Genomic DNA, 16,618 nt, shown 5'->3' on the forward strand with positions numbered 1-16,618 from the left:
TCATTCGTTCATTCATTCATTCATTCATTCATGGCTGTGTTGGGTCTTCGTTTCTGAGCGTGGGCTTTCTCTAGTTGCAGCGAGCGGGGGCCACTCTTCATTGCGGTGCGCGGGCCTCTCACTGTCATGGGCTCTCTTGTTGCAGAGCACAGGCTCCAGACACTCAGGCTCAGTAGTTGTGGCTCACAGGCCTAGCTGCTCCGCGGCATGTGGGATCTTCCCAGACCAGGGCTCGAACCCGTGTACCCTGCATTGGCAGGCAGGTTCTCAACCACTGCACCACCAGGGAAGCCCGTCAGGCAGATTCTTAACCACTGCGCCACCAGGGAAGCCCCTCAATTACTCTTGTAAGGTTACTGAAAACCTACATTATGGTGATAAAAAATAATATTAACATGGAAAACAACCACATTTTAACGAAGAGTAGCAGCTTCAGAACTGTGTATAAGTCAAATGTTCTAAGTCATATTTTCCTAGTTTTATTGAGATATAATTAACATATAACTCTGTAAGTTTTAAGGGCTACAACATAATGATTTGATATATGTATATACTGCAAAATGATTAATTACTACAATAAGTTTAGTTAACATCCATCATCTCACATAGTTATAAATTTTTTGTCCTTGTAATAATAACTTTTAAGTTCTATTCCCTTAGCAATTTTCAGATATACAATACAGTATTGTTAACTATAGTCATCACACTGTATATTACATTCAGAACTTATTTATCTTATAACTGGAAGTTTGTATCTTTTGACCACCTTCACCTATTTACACAACTCCCATCCCCCATCTCTGGCAACCACCCATCTGTTCTGTGTTGATAAGAGTTCAGTTTTTCAGATTCCACATATAAGTAAATCATATAGTATTTGTCCTTCTCTTTCTAAGTCACTATTTTGAGACCATTAAAGGAACTCTGCAAGGAAACCAAAAGATCCCTGATTTTGCTACCTTATAAATTTAGATTTTTCACATTATAAATACTATTAAAGTAAAGCTGCTTAACATTACCCCCTACAGCTATTTTCTTTTAATATCTCTTCCTTATTTTAAAAGAAGCTTATTTTAGCAAATCAATAAAATACAGAAATATATAAAAGGAAATAAGGATAACCTATAATCAAGAGATAATCTCTTGAAAAATCTTGATTTTACATCCCAAACTTCTGTACAAATTTCGTTTTCCTCCACCTTCTTTAATTAATAAAAAGAACCCAACATATTGTTTTAAAAGGTGCTTTTTATCACTCATAGTAGCTTAGATACTATTCTATATCAATTAAAAAATTTTACCTCATTTGCTTTTATAATAGAAATGTATTTCTATTATAATAGTAATACATACTTTTTGACAAGCAAGTCTAAAATAACTCCTATAGCAATTATTAAAAATCTGATATACATCCTATTAGATCCCTCTCCATTTTATGCATATATTATATAAAGATTATTAACCAAAAAAGATCATTCCGAACACCATTGTTTGAATTCTGCTCCTTTTCCCTCAACACTCACTCATCTTTCTGGGTCAAAACATTTAGTTTAAAAACTGCAGTGTTCCATTATATAAGCAAAACATAATTTATTTAACTAATCTATTAATGGGCATTTAGACACCTTCAAATTTTCACTACAGCTTTGCTTATTTGTACAATTTTTTTCCCTAAAGCTTATTTCCTAAAGAAAGAATTCTAGATCAAAGGTTATGTACTCATTTTTAGGATTTTTTTGATACCTGCTGCCAATACGCTCTCTCTTCCACAAATAAGAATTAAACTACAACTATCTGTCAAACACTGTTTTAGGTGCTGAGAAAATAGCAGTGAACAAAAGCCCTTGCCCTCAAGGAGATGACACTGTACGGGGGAAATTCAAAATAAACAAATCTAAACCATCAGGTATCCACCAGCCTCAGAGTCTTTGCATTTCTGTACACTGTACCTGGGATGCTCTTCCTTCAGATATCCTTTCTCAAGTATCATTGTGATGGCTTTAAAATGTGTCCACAAATTCTTTGACATGCCTCCCAGCAAAATTAGGAGTCTAAGTCCAGCCCCTTTTAATATGGGCCAGCCTCAGTGACTTCCTGTGACACATAACATTACTTTCAAGGCTGGGCTAGAAAATAGAAAAGGCAACACAGCTTCTTCCTGGCTTTCTTTCAGATGCTCACCCTTGGAACCTGGCCATTATGCTGTATCAAAGCCACGCAGCCACATGGAAAGGTCATGTGTAGATGTTCTAGCCACAACCCAACTGAGATCCCATCTGGCAACCAGCATCAACAACCATACATGTGAGGAAGTATTCAGATGATTCCAGACCCTAGCCTTTCAGATGCCCCAACTGACGCCTAGCAGAGCAGAGCGAGCTGTCTCTCTTCAGCCTGGCCCAAATTGCACGTCCATGAGCAAAAGTCATTAAGTGTGCGTGTATGCTATTATAAAGCAAAAAATAACCAAAATAGCTAGTTTCTCAAACTGGTCCTCTTCTCACCATTCTATTTAAAATTGCAATCCTCTTCATCTCCCTTCCTTCAGGTTTCTCCATAGTATACTTATAGCCACCTGATATATTTGTTTATATTTTACTTGTTTATTGTTAACTCCAAAAAACTTCTATTATGAGCCAAGATGAAATAGCAGACTGGATTTACCCTCTCCACCTTAAACAACTAAAAAGAAGAGATGAAATATATGAAACAATAGTTTAAAAATATTATTAAATAACAGGTAACACAGGACAGTGATCCCTGTGAAAACAAACAAAAAAGGTAAGCTACCTTCCAGGCTGCAGTGCAGGGAGAGAGAACCCAGTTAAAGTTCAGCCCTGAGCTGAAAAGATAAGGTTAGAAGTTCAAGTGGGTCAATTCAGCTAGAATTTACAGAGAAGAATACGGAAGAGAAGAAAGATGTGCAAATAGCATGCTCCAGAGATATGTAGTGGTCCTCCCTGAGTACTCATCAGCATATGCATGTGAAGAAACTACCTGAGGCAGGGGAAAGAACCACAGGAAAGAATCCCTGGAGCTTACTTCAGTTCCCACCAGCCAAAGTGAAAAAAATTTCATAAAACACGGGGCTCAGATAAGAGTACACAGAAGAGTATTGTCTCAGTAGTGGGACCAAATTAGGCCTAATCTAAAGGCTATTCTGGATCAAACTTACAACACTTTTTAAAAGCAAGCCTCAAAAGGATCAAAATGTTTACAAGTAAAACTCTGTCAGAGAACAAACCTCAAGAATATCTATGGAAATTAAAAATACCCAGCACCCATCAACATAAAATTCAGTGTTTGGCATCCAATCCAAAATAAACAGGCATGCATCAAAGTAGGAAATGATGACCCATAATGAGGAGAAAAATCAATCAATGAAAACCTACCCAGATATAATACAGATGATATAATTAATAGACAAGAATATAAAAAGTTTATAACTATATTCTACATTTTAAGAGGGTACAGGAAAGACTGCAAAGGAAATAAATGAAAGCTATATTAAAGATTCAACTCGAGTGGAGACAAGGTGGCAGAATTGAAGGACTTGAGCTCATCTCCTCTCACAAAAACACCAAAATCACAACTAACTGCTGAACAACCACTGACAAAAAAGAATGGAACCTACCAAAAAAGATATTCTACATCCAAAGACAAGAAGCCATAATGAGGCAGTATGAGGAGGGCTTTTGCAATATAATCAAATCCCATACCCACCAGGTGGGCGACCCACAAACTGAAAAATAATTATATCGCAGAGGTTCTCCTACAGGAGTGAGAGTTCTGAGCCCAGCATCAGGCTCCCCAGCCTGGGGGTCTGGCAACAGGAGGAGGAGCCTCGAGAGCATTTGGCTTTGAAGGTCAGGGGGGCTTGAGCTGCATAGGACTGGAGGAGAGAGAGACTCCACTCTTGGAGGGCACACACAAGGTTTCACATGCACTGGGACTCAGGGCAAAGCAGTGACTCCATAGGAGCCTGGGCCAGACCTAGTTGCGGGCCTTAGAGGGTCTCCTGGGGAGGCGGGGTTCAGCTGTGGCTCACTGTGGGGGCAAGGACACTGCTGGCAGAGACTCCAGAGAATACACATCTGCGTGAGCTCTTCTGGAGGTGGTCGTTTTGGCACTGAGACCTGGCCCCTCCAAACAGCCTGCAGTCTCCAGTGCTGTGACGTCTCAGGCCAAACAACCAAGAAGGTGGGAACAGAGCCCCACCATCAGCAGACAGGCTGCCTAACATCTGTCCTGAGTGCACAGCCGCCTCTAAACACACCCCCTGACATGGTCCTGCCCACCAGAGGGACAAGAACCAGCTCCACTCACCAGGGGGCAGCTACAGTCCATCCCACAGGAAGCCTGCACAAACCCCTGGACCAACCTCACCCACCAAGGGGCAAACACCAGAAGCAAGTGCAACTACAAACCTGCAGCCTGAAAAACAGAGATCACAAATACAGAAAGTTAGACAAAATAAGACGGCAGAGAAATATGTTACAGGTAAAGGAACAAGATAAAACCCCAGAAGAACAACTAAGTGAAGTGGAGGTAGGCAATCAGCCTGAAAAAGAATTTAGAGTAATGACAGTAAAGATGATTCAACATCTCGGGAAAAGAATGGAGGCACAGACCGAGAAGATACAATAAATTTTTAACAAAGAGCTAGAAAATTTAAAGAACAAACAGAGATGAACCATACAATAACTGAAATGAAAAATAAATAAGAAGGAATCAATAGCAGAATAAATGAGACAGAAGAATGAATAAGTGACCTGGAAGAGAGATTGGTGGAAATCACAGCTGTGGTGTGAATTAAGAATAAAGAAAAAAAAAAAGAATGAAAAGAAATGAGGACAGTCTAAGAGACATCTGGGATGACATTAAATGCATCAACATTCACATTATAGGGGTCCCAGAAGGAAAAGAGAGAGAAAGGGCCTGAAAAAATATTTGAAGAGATAATAGTCAAAAACTTCCCTACCATGGGAAAGGAACCACTCACTCAACTCCAAGAAGTGCAGACAATCCCATATAGAATAAACCCAAGAAAGAACATGCCAAGACACATATTAATCAAGTTGACAAAAATCAAAGACAAAGAGAAAAAAACATTAAAAGCAACAAGGGAAAAGCAACAAATAACATACAAGGGAATCCCCATACAGTTATCAGATGATTTTTCAGCAAAAACTCTGCAGGCCAGAAGGGAGTGGCATGATATATTTAAAATGATGAAAGGGAAAAACCCACAACCAAGAATACTCTACCCAGCAAAGCTCTCATTCAAATTTGATGGAAAAATCAGGCAAGCAAAAGCTAAGAGAATTCAGCACCACCACACCAGCTTTATAACAAATGTTAAAGGAACTTCTCTAGGCATAAAAGAAAAGGTCACAACTAGAAAAATGATAATTACAAATGGGAAAACTCACTAGTAAAGGCAAACATACAGTAAAAGTAGGAAACAGTCCACACAAAAATATTATACAAAAATCAGCAATCATGAGAATACAAATGCAGGATATTGGAAATGCATTTGAAATTAAGAGACCAGCAACTTAAAACAATCTTGTATATATACATATAGAGACTGCTATATCAAAACCTGATGGTAACCGCAAACCAAAAATCTACACTAGATACACAAACTTAAAGAAAAAGTAATCCAAACACAACTCTAAAGATAGTCATCAAATCACAAGTGAACAAAAGAGGAATGAAAAAAAAAGCTACAAAAACAAATCCTAAATAATTTTTTTTAATTGCAAGAAGAACATACATATTGATAACTACCTTAAATGTAAATGGATTAAATGCTCCAACCAAAAGACACAGATAGGTGAATGGATACAAAAACAAGACCCATGTACATGCTGTCTACAAGAGACTCACTTCAGTTCTAGGGACACATATAGAATGAAAGTGAAGGAATGGAAAAGGTTATCCTATGCAAACGGAAATCAAAAGAAAGCTGAAGTAGCAATATTCATATCAGACAAAACAGACTAAGACTGTTACGGGACTTCCCTGGTGGCACAGTGGTTAAGAATCTGCCTGCCAATGCAGGGGACATGGGTTCAATTCCTGGTCTGGGAAGACCCCACATGTTGAGGAGCAAATAAGCATATGCACCAAAACTACTGAGCCTGTGCTCTAGAGCCCACGAGCCACAACTACTAAGCCCACAAACCACAACAACTGAAGCTCATTGCCCTAGAGCCCGTGCGCCACAACTACTGAGCCCACATGCTGCAACTACTGAAGCCTGTGCGCCTAGAGCCCATGCTCTGCAACAAGAGAAGCCACCGCAATGAAAAGCCTACGCACCGTGATGAAGAGTAGCCCCCACTTGCCACAACTAGAGAAAGCCCATGCACAGAAACAAAGACCCAACACAGCCAAAAATAAAAATTTTTTTTTAATTGTTACAATAAAACTAAATGTGTACAAAAAAACAATTAAAAAAAAATTTTTTAATGGAATAAAATAAAGACAGTTACAAGAGAAATAGAAGGACACTACATAATGATCAGGGATCAACCCAAGAAGATATAAGAATCATAAATACCTATGCTCTCAACATAGGAGTGCCTCAATATATAAAGCAAATGTTAACAACCAAAAAAGGAGAAATTGACAGTAACACAATAATAATGGGGGACTTTAACACCTACTTACATCAATGGACAGGTCATCCAGACAGAAAATCAATATGGAAACACAGGCCTTAAATGACACATTAGACCAGATGGACTTAATTGATATTTATAGAACACTGCATCCAAAAGCAGCAGAATACACATTCGTCTCAAGTGCACATGGAATATTCTCCAGGATAGATCACATGGTGGGCCACAAAGCAAACGTTGGTAAATTTAAGAAAAATGAAATTATATCAAGCACCTTTTTGGACCACAACACTAAGAGATTAGAAATCAACTATAAGAAAAAACCTGTAAAAACACACAAACACATGGAGGCTAAACAATATATTACTAAACAACTAATGGATCAATGAAGAAATCAAAGAAGAAACCAAAAAATACCTAGACACAAATGAAAATGAAATCACAACAATCCAAAAGCTTTGGGACACAGCAAAAGTAGTTTTAAGAGGGAAGTGTATAGCAATACAATTTTACCTCAGGAAACAAAAAAAAACTTAAATAAACAGCCTAAACTTACACCTAAAGCAACTAGAAAAAGAAGAACAAAATCCAAAGTTAGCAGAAGGAAAGAAATCATAAAGATCAGATCAGAAATAAATGAAATAGAGATGAAGAAAACAATACAAAAGATCAATGAAACTAAAAGCTGATTCTTCAAAAAGATAAACAAAATTGATAAACTGTTAGCCAGACTCACCAAGAAAAAAATGGAGAGGGCTCAAATCAATAAAATTAGAAATGAAAAAGAAGTTCCAACTGACACCACAGAAATACAAAGGATCATAAGAGACTACTACAAGCAAATATATGCCAATAAAATGGATAACCTGGAAGAAATGGACAAATTCTTAGAAAGGTACAACCTTCCAAACCTGAACTAGGAAGAAATAGAAAATATGAACAGACCGATCACAACTACTGAAATTGAAATTGTGATTAAAGAACTTCAAACAAACGAAAGTCCAGGACCAGATGGCTTCACAGGGGAATTCTGAACATTTAGGGAAGACTTAACACCTACTCTTCTAAAGCAAACAGTATGATACACCACATTAACAAATTGAAGAATAAAAACCATATGATCATTTCAATAGATGCAGAAAAAGCTTTGACAAAATTCAACACCCATTTATGATAAACACTCTCCAGAAAGTGGGCATGGAGGGAACCTATCTCAACATAATAAAGGCCATATATGACAAACCCACAGCTAACATACTCAATGGTGAAAAGCTGAAAGCATTTCCTCTAAGGTCAGGATTAAGACAAGGATGTCCACTCTCGTCACTTTTATTCAACATAGTTTTGGAAGTCCTGGCAATAGCATGGCAATCAAAGAATAAAAATAAATAAAGGAATCCAAATTGGAAAAAAAGAAGTTAAATGGTCACTGTTTCCAAATGACATGATACTATACATAGAAAATCCTAAAGATGCTAACAGAAAACTGCTAGAGCTCATCAATCAATTCAGAAAGTTGCAGGATAAAAAATTAATACATAGATCTCTCTTGCATTTCTATAAACTAACAATGAAAGATCAGAAAGAGAAACTAAGGAAACATTCTCATTTGCCATTGTAAAGAATAAAATACCTAGGAATAAACCTACCTAAGGAGACAAAAGACCTGTACTCTGAAAACTATAAGATGCTGAAGAAAAAAAATTGAAGATGACACAAACAGATGGAGCGATATATCATGTTCCTGATTGGAAGAATCAATCAAAATGACTATACTATCCAAGGCAATCTACAGACTCAAAGCAATTCCTATCAAATTACCAATGGCATTTTTCACAGAACTAGAGAAAAAAAAATTTTAATTTGTATGGAAACACAAAAGACCCTGAATAGCCAAAGTAATCCTGAGAAAGAAAAATGGAGCCAGAGGAGTCAGGCTCCCTGACTTCAGACTATACTACAAAGCTACAGTAATCAAAATAGTATGGCACTGGCACAAAAAAAGAAATGTAGATTAATGGAACAGGATAGAAAGCCCAGAGATAAACCCACGCACCTATGGTCCACTAAACTATGACAAAGGAGGCAAGAATATACAATGGAGAAAACACAGTCTCTTCAATAAGTAGTACTGAGAAAACTGGATAGCTACATGTAAAAGAATGAAGTTAGAACATTGTCCAACACCATACACAAAAATAAACTCAAAATGAATTAAAGGCCTAAATGTAAGACCAGATTCTATAAAACTCTTAGAGGAAAACATAGGCAAAACACTCTTTGACATAAATTGCAGCAAGATCTTTTTCAATTCACCTCCTAGAGGAATGGAAATAAAAACAAAAACAAATGGGACCTAATTAAACTGAAAAGCTCTTGCACATCAAAGGAAACCATAAACAAAATGAAAAGACAACCCACAGAATGGGAGAAAATATTTGCAAATGGTGTGACTGACAAGGGATTAATCTCCAAAACATACAAACAGCTCATGCAGCTCAATATCAAAAAAACAAACAACCCAATCAAAAAATGGGCATAAGATCTAAATAGACATTTCTCTAAAGACGACATATAGATGGCCAAAGAGCCCATGAAAAGATGTTCAACATTGCTAATTATTAGAGAAATGCAAATCAAAACTACAATGAGGTATCACCTCACACTGGTCAGAATGGTCATCATCAAAAATTCTACAAACAATAAATGCTGGAGAGGATGTGGAGAAAAGGAAATCTTCCTACACTGTTGGTGGGAATGTAAATTGGTACAACCACTATGGAGAACAGTATGGAGGTTCCTTAAAAAATTGAAAACAGAACTACCATATAATGCAGCAATCCCACTCCTGGGCGTCTATCTTGAGAAAACCATAATTCCAAAAAATACATGCTCCCCAATGTTCATTGCAGCACTGTTTACAACAGTCAAGACACGGAAGCAACATAAATGTCCATCGATGAATGGATAAAGAAGATGTGGTATATACACACGATGGAATATTAGTCAGCCATAAAAAAGAATGAAGTAATGCCATTTGCAGCAACATAGATGGATCTAGAGATTATCATACTAAGTGAAGTCAGTCAGACAGAGAAAGACATCACTTATAGCTGGAATCAACAAAAATGATACAAATGAACTTATTTACAAAATAGACTCACAGGGCTTCCCTGGTGGCGCAGTGGTTGAGAGTCTGCCTGCCGATGCAGGCGACATGGGTTCATGCCCCGGTCCGGGAAGATCCCACATGCCACGGAGTGGCTGGGCCTGTGAGCCATGGCCGCTGAGCCTGCACGTCTGGAGCCTGTGCTCCACAACAGGAGAGGCCACAACAGTGAGAGGCCCGCATACCTCAAAAAAAAAAAAAACTCACAGACTTGGAAGATAAATTTATGTTTACCAAAGGGGAAAGGGGGTGGGGAGAGATAAATTAGGAGTCTGGGCTTAACATATACACACTACCATATATAAAATAGGTAACCAACAAGGACCTACTGTATAGCGCAGGGAACTCTACTCAATGTTCTATAACAACCTATATGGGAAAAAATCTGAAAAAGAATGGATATATGTATATGTATAACTGAACCACTCTGCTGTACACCTGAAACTAACATAACATTGTAAATCAACTATACCCAAAATAAAAATTCAATTATAAAAAAGCATGACTTGAACACTAAATGCTACGAAAGAAAAGATTAATAAACTCAATTATAGAAAAAGGAAATTTAAAAAAGGATCCAACTCAAATTTCTAAAGATGAAAAGTACAATGTCTGAGACAAAACATAGAATGGATGGGGTTAACAGATTAGGTACCACTGAACAAAAGATTATATAAACCACTTGAAGACACAGCAATAGAAACTATCACAAATGAGACAAAGAGAGGAAAAAACCATACACACACACACACACACACACAGAGAACAGAAAAGTGGGACAACTTTCTTATCAGAAACCAAGGAGGCCAGAAGGAAGTTGCACAATATTTTTCAGGTGCTCACAGAAAATAACTGTTAACCCAAGAGCCTATAACCAGAAAAATGTCCTTTAAGAATGACCCAGAAATTGCTTCTGTAACCAAGCAGAATTCAAGACATGCTCAGATAAAGGAAAGCTAAAAGAATTTGTCTCCAGTAGAAATACCCTAAAGGAACGGCTAAAGGAAGTTCTCTAAACAAAAAAGGAAATGATTAAAGGGGAACCTTAGAACATCAGGAAAGAAAAAAGAACACAGTTAGCAAAATATGGCTAAATAGAATACAATTTCCTTCTCCTCTTCAGTTTTTATTATATGTTTGACAGTTGAAGCACAAATTAAGAGACTGCTTGATGTGGTTATAAATGTATGTAGAGGAAGTATTTAATTCAATTATATTGTAGACAGGGGAGGGTAACAAGACATAAAGGGAGGTAATGTTTCTACATTTCAATTAAACTGATAAAATAATGACACCAGTAGACTGTGATAAACTTGTATATACACAGAAGAACCACTAAAAAAGCTATTACAAGAGGATATGATCAAAATCAGTATGGAAAAATCAAAACGAAATTTTTAAAAATATTCAAATAACACAAAGGAAGGCAAGTGAAAAAATAACAGCAAAATGAAAAACAGAAAACAAAATAAAATGGGAGGTTTATGCTAACATGTTAATGATTACATTAAATATAAATGACCTAATCACACCAATTAAAAGAGAGTTGGGAGGGTAAATTAAAACTATATGCTGTTGGGCTTCCCTGGTGGCACAGTGGTTGAGAGTCTGCCTGCCGATGCAGGGGACACGGGTTCGTGCCCCGGTCCGGGAAGATTTCACATGCCACGGAGCGGCTGGGCCCGTGAGCCGTGGCCGCTGAGCCTGCGCGTCCGGAGCCTGCGCTCCGCAGCGGGAAAGGCCACAACAGTGAGAGGCCCGTGTACCACAAAAAAAAAAAAGAAAAAAAAACCAAAACAAAACTATATGCTGTCTCTAAGAAACTCAGACACACACACTTACACACACAAAGATGTACACCCATAGATAATACATACTATGTCAAATACATGATATACATAAAACACTTTAAAATAAATTTACATACAAGATATATATTTCATGTAAAATATTTAGTATGAAAGTAAAAAAGGGAAAAAATATACCATGCAAACATCAATCAAAGAAAGCAAGAGTTAATTTTAAAAATTAATATCAGTTAAAGTAGACTTCAGAACAAACAAAATTATCAGAGATAGAGAGAAACATATAATGATAAAAGGGCCCATCCACTAAGAAGGCATAGCAATCCTAAATTTGTATGAACCAACCAGAGCTGCAAAATTTGTGAAGCCAGAACCAGTAAAACAAATAATAAAATAACTCTACAATAATTAGGAGACTCCAACAACTCTCTCAACAATTGCTACGACAACTAAACAGAAAATAAGCAAGGACACAGAAAAAAACCAACAATACCATCAACCAACAGAACCTAATTAACATTTGTAAAGGGACAGAATATACATTCTGTCCAGATGCACTTGGAACATATTCCAAGACAGGCCATATCCCAGGTCATAAAACAAATTTTAACACATTTAGAAGAACTACAATCAAATAGAGTATATTCTCTGCTCATAATAGGACAACAGAAGATCTAAATAAATAAAGCAACATAATGTATTCTTACACTGGAAGACTCAACATAGTAAAGATGTCAATTCTTCCCAAACAAAAATACAGTTTTTAAAGCAAGTCCTATCAAAATCCCAGCAAGTTTTTTTGAAGATATAGACAAGAATATTCTGAAACTTATATGGAAAGGCAAAGGAACTAGAATAACTAAAAAGATAAAGTGAGAGGACTCTGTCTACTCAATTTCGAGACTTATTATATAGCTACAGTAATCAAGACTGTGTGGTATTGGTAGAGGAATAGACATAGAGATCAATGGAATACAATAGAGAGCCACACAGATATGCCCAACTGATTTCTGACTAGGTGTAAAAGCAACTCAAAGAGTGTGTTTTTGACAAATGGTACTGGAATAATTGGACATCCATGGGCAAAAAATAATAATAATAATCCTGGACCTAAGTCTCTCTCACCTTATACAAAAAGTAACTAAATACAGATCATGAACTTAAATGAAAAATGTAAACCTATAAAACTTTTAGAAAAAAAACATAGGAAAAAATCTTTTAGAGCTAAGGATAGGCAGAGTTCTCAGACCTGACACCAAAAGCATGATCTACAAACAGAAAAATTGATCAACTGGACGTAATCAAAACTGAAATATCTATTTTGCAAAGACCCTGTTAAGAAAGAAAAGACAGGGAATTCCCTGGCGGTCCAGTGGTTAGGACTCAGCACTCTCACTGCCAAGGGCCGAGGTTCAATCCCTGGTCAGGGAACTAAAAATCCCACACACACAAAAAAAAAGAATGAAAAGACAAGCTCCTGACTGGGAGAAAATATTTCAAATGACATAACTGACAAAGGACTAGTATCTAGACTATACTGTAAAGACCTCTGAACACCTAACAATAAAAAAGCAACAATATAATTAGAGCACAGGCAAAAATCATGAGACACATTTCAATGAAGAAAACAGATGACAAGTAAGCACACAAAAAGATGGTCAACATCATTAGCCATTAGATAAATACAAATTAAACCACAATGAGACATGACCACACACCTATCAGAATGGCTAAAATTAAAAATAGCGGCAACACCAAACGCTGACAAGGATGCAGAAAAATTGGATCTCTCCTAATTTCCTGCTGGGAAGTAAAATGGTACAGCTACTCTAGAAAACCATTTGGTAATTTCTGAAAAAACTAAATATGCAACTACCATACAACCCAGCAACTGTACTATTCAACAGTTATCACAGAGAAATAAAGAATTATGCTCACACAAAAACCTATACATGAATTTTATAGCAGCTTTACTCATAATATCCAAAAACCGTAAATAATCTAGATGTCCTTCAACAGCTGAATGGAAACAAACTGTGGTACATCCATACCAAGGACATTAATAAGCAAAGGAACAAACTGTTGATACATGGGACACCCAGAGAAGCCTCCAGAGAATTATATATTAAGTATAAAAGGCCAAGTCCAAAAGGTTGCATACAGTAAGATTCCATTTATACAACATTGTTGAAATGACCAAATATAGAAATGGAAAACAGCTAAGTGATTGCCAGGAATCAAAGAGGGGCTGGGAGTGGGAGGGAAGTGAGTGTAGTTATAAAAGGGCAACATGAGAGATCCTTGTGGAGATGAAAACGTTCTGTATCTTGACTTTATCAATGCCAATACCTTTATTGTTATATTGTACTATAGTTTACATGATGTTGCCATTAGGGGGAACTGGATACAGAGTACATGATATCTTTTTATTTCTCAGAACTACAGATGAAACTATAACTAACTCAAAATTAAAAGTTTAATTTAAAAATAATACATCTGCCTATCCTGCTACTCTTCCACCTCTCTTCTCCTAGAGACTAAAAGATGATTGCCTGTTTTAAACCTTGGAGTGAAGTGGGAGTGGTACATATAGTCACAGACTGGCCCTCATGTTGATTTGCAGCCCCAATTCACACTATCTGTGTGGCATTAAAAAAAAACCACAAGTTAAGAATTACTTGGAAAATGGTTCCAGAACAGTAGTACTCCCAGATACATGGCAGAAACAATCACAGTTTTCTTCTGAAAGAAGCCATCTGTATTCCAAAGCTCATATAATTTCCATAAAAATTATTTTCACAATTACAAGACATATGAACAGCTCAAAATTTTTTTTTTTAATCACTAAATACATAAGAAAAAAGGCACCATGAGTGAGAGTCAGCAAAGAATAAAACATAGCAGATGACATATAATAAAGGTTTCAACATTGAAACTATTGGCAACATTATAAAAGAAAAATGTACAATATGCTTCAAGAAATAAAAAAGAACTTTGAATTCATGAGTAGACGTTGGCAATCAGCAGGCTTTTAAAAGTAACAAACAGAATTCCCAGAAAAGGATATAATAATAAAAGTAAAAATCACAAAGTTTAAATGTATTTAAAATATTGAAGAATTAATGAATCTCATATGATAGAACTAAAATTTTCTAAACTTTTAGTGACAGAACAATGTAAAACATTAGACCAAAAGAGGCATGAAGGATACAGTAAAAAGGATACATCCAGGAGAAGGGAGAGAGAATGGAAGTAGAGAAAATTTAAATACATGATGAACTTCAACAACCATTGGAGGATACCAAATCAGATTCAAGAAACCCAACAAATTTCAAGCAAAGTAAATAGAGTTTACATGCAGGCAGGGAGAAATGAGAGATTACCTTTAAATAAACTAAAACAATTAGATTTTCAGTTGATTTCTCAACAGCAAAAATGGAAGCCAGAAGACTGAAGCATACCCTTAATCTTCTAAATAATAGTAACTGGTAGCCCAGAATGCTATATACAGCAAAAATGTCTTTTAGGAATACAAAACCAAAGATTTTTATGACCAGTAGATCCTCATTAAAGAAACCCTTAAAAAGGTATTTTTCTTCTTTACCAGTTTTTATGCTTTGGCACTCAGTGTTTTTTTTTGTCTAAGAATCTTTTCTAAGGTCTAAAATCCCAGTCAACATCTGTCTATAACCACATAAGAGACTCCAAGTGAGCCACTCATTTGAGGCAGGTCAATTCTTAGACCTATGAGAGACTTGTATCCTCATCATCACAAAAGACTACAAAAGCTTGAGGCATCATATGCTCTTAGAACTTCATTGAAAGTTCATGATGAAAGAGAGGATGTTTCCTCTTCTGTCTTCCTGTTTATATTATGGAAAATTATATTTCACAGTAACCTTTCAAAAAAATGTATCATGGGCAGAAAGAAAAGTAATCCTAGAGAGTAAGAGATGAATTCTGATCTAGCCTGACAACAGTGAGACATACCTGATTTCTACTAAACAACTCTTATGGTGCCATAATCATGTCACCAGGAGGACAACTTTCTAGAAAAACCACCACCAGCTCAATGCACATGCAATGTCTAAACAAAGTGCTTATATGGGATTGGCCAAAAAGTTTGTTCGGGTGTTTCCCAAATGAACTTTTCTGGCCAACCCAATATATTGTCAGCTAATCATAGGCATGGAGAAAAAGACTGTTCATGGATTTCAGCTTTAAAAAACCATATTCCCTCTCTTGAGTCTTGTGTCACTTCCTCACTTCCATGTCTCTGTACTAGATCTAGTTCCCTCTTTGGTAGTAACATTTTTACTCAGTGTTTAAATTCTGGTCCCAAAGTAGTTATTTTGTCTTTGACAAAGGAGTGGGATACAAGAATAAATAAATAGCTGCAAAAATTAACTCTAACTGGATCAAAGATCTAAAAGCAAAAGCTAAAATTATAAACTATTAGAAGAAAACATAGGAGAAAAGCTTCATGACACTGGATTTCACAATGATTCTTAGATATGATACCAAAAGCAGAGACAATAACAACAACAGAATACATAAATTGGATTTCATTAAAATTCAAATGCTTGTGCACCAAAGGACAAGAGAGCAGAAAGGCAACCCATGGAATGGGAGGTAACACCTGCAAATCATGTATCTGTTAAGGTATTAATATCCAGAATATATAAAGAATTCTAACAACCCCAAAACAACAACAAATACCCCAAAACCCTGGTTAAAAAATAGGCAAAGAACTTGAATAGACATTTCTCCAAAGAAGATATACAAAGAGCCAACAAGCATATCACCAATCATTAGGAAAATGCAAATACAAAATACAAGATAACCACTTCACACCCATTAGAATGGCTATTACCAAACAAAACCAAAAACTGGTAACAAGCAAACAAAACTCCCACTAACACGTTCGAGGGTGTGGAGAAACTGAAGCCCTTGTGCACTGCTGATGGGAACGTGAAATGGTGCTTCCACTGGAAAACAGTATACGTTTTAGCAAG

The 16,618-nt window shown here is 36.6% G+C and overlaps 1 protein-coding gene across 2 annotated transcripts in view; it reads right to left on the reverse strand.

The window, feature by feature from the left end:
* USP47 (ubiquitin specific peptidase 47) overlaps positions 1-16,618 on the reverse strand; it is a 120,853-nt gene that overhangs the window by 80,440 nt on the left and 23,795 nt on the right. The window lies entirely within an intron of this gene.

This window comes from Neophocaena asiaeorientalis, unplaced genomic scaffold (genome assembly GCF_003031525.2).
Source record: "Neophocaena asiaeorientalis asiaeorientalis breed wild unplaced genomic scaffold, Neophocaena_asiaeorientalis_V1.1 scaffold504, whole genome shotgun sequence".
NCBI classification, from domain to species: Eukaryota; Metazoa; Chordata; class Mammalia; order Artiodactyla; family Phocoenidae; genus Neophocaena; species Neophocaena asiaeorientalis.